This window comes from Leptinotarsa decemlineata, unplaced genomic scaffold (genome assembly GCF_025532065.1).
Source record: "Leptinotarsa decemlineata unplaced genomic scaffold, Ldec_3_MD MMD2_tig00002974_RagTag_RagTag, whole genome shotgun sequence".
NCBI classification, from domain to species: domain Eukaryota; kingdom Metazoa; phylum Arthropoda; class Insecta; order Coleoptera; family Chrysomelidae; genus Leptinotarsa; species Leptinotarsa decemlineata.
In genome coordinates, this window is record NW_027412578.1 from 285,269 (window position 1) to 286,693 (window position 1,425).

Genomic DNA, 1,425 nt, shown 5'->3' on the forward strand with positions numbered 1-1,425 from the left:
ATTACAAAAATAGCAAATGTACGAAACAACCTGTGGGGATAAATGAATTTGTCACCTAGCGAAAAAAATAGCGAAATTTTTGCAACTACCGAAACCTGAATTATATACTGGCTACTGTTTCCGAAGGTCATCTGCGACTATTTTGGTTAATGCAGGGGCAGATATTTTAACTTTAAAACGCCATGGGGGTTGGAAATCTAGCAATGTTGCTGAATCTTACATCGACAACTCCATAGCTAACAAAATGAAAATTTCAAAAAGTATAGTAGAATTCATTCAGCCTTCAGCGCCCTTAGAACCTGAACACAACACAACAACTTCAACTTCGACAGCAGCTAATATTTCAATTACCGAAAACATGTTGAAATAAATCGACCTACCAGGAATTACTTTACAAAATTGTTCAAATATAACTGTTAATTACTATTTTAAATAAAATATGTTAATGACATACAAGTATTATTTTATATGTATTATAATTTTCAATACTTGAAAACAACGCAACCGTAGAAAAAGTACAGTGTAGAATGCGTGAGAAAATGTCATATTTCTCACTCGCTTGATTTGCGGCACTCGCACTCGCAACAAACTTCTACGCTCGTGAAAAACATGTCGTTTTCCTCACTTGTTGTACAGTATACTATTTTCTGCGCTGGCAGAACCATGAAGTCAGAAAAATGTCACTTTCAAATAAGTCACTATTTCAACATTTTGGGAGCTTACGTTTTTTCAATACCTTTGTATAATCAACTCCTAGCATCCCTGTTTGAAATTCATATTGTTTTCATGTAAAACTAAGAATAAATTGATGGATGCAGCCGTTACTACGTGATAGGAGATCATGAAAAATGAGAAATAAAACTTTCTAACATAGAAAAAACATAGATTCATTTCTCATTTTTCATATGGAACTTAGTTCTAAACAATATAAAATCACATATTTCCGAATAATAAGAAATTAAGAATATATATCAAATGAAGCGAATCCATTAGAACGCTCAATACCGAATTATTTGAAATAAAAAAAAATATCACACTTGCATCCCTGGTGGGGATCGAACCCACGACCTTTGGATTAGAAGTCCAACGCGCTATCCTCTGCGCTACAGGGACGATGATAATAGTAGACGGCTTGCCTGTTATAAACTTAGAAATGTATTTAACATTTCCGATCTGAAAAATGTTTTGCGGTAATAAATTATGATTTGTACTCGGAATCACCAATAAACCGATAAACCGTTATCAATTGCTACATTTTCTCATACATTCTAGACTCAATATCAATAGATTACTTGTGTTACATCTCATAACATGATATATTTTGTTTTGATTTATTTTTCATAATAAAATAATCGAATGGGATACTTATCAATTTGATCTACTTAATTATAGCTAAGGTTGTTTATTCATCTGATCAAATCCTAA

At 32.5% G+C, this 1,425-nt stretch overlaps 1 non-coding gene across 1 annotated transcript; it reads right to left on the reverse strand.

Annotated features, from left to right (window-relative positions):
• Nucleotides 1–1,040: 1,040 nt before the first annotated feature.
• On the reverse strand, nucleotides 1,041–1,113 carry TRNAR-UCU (transfer RNA arginine (anticodon UCU)). Its single transcript has one exon. It is a non-coding gene; the product is annotated as a tRNA-Arg (tRNA).
• Nucleotides 1,114–1,425: the final 312 nt, after the last annotated feature.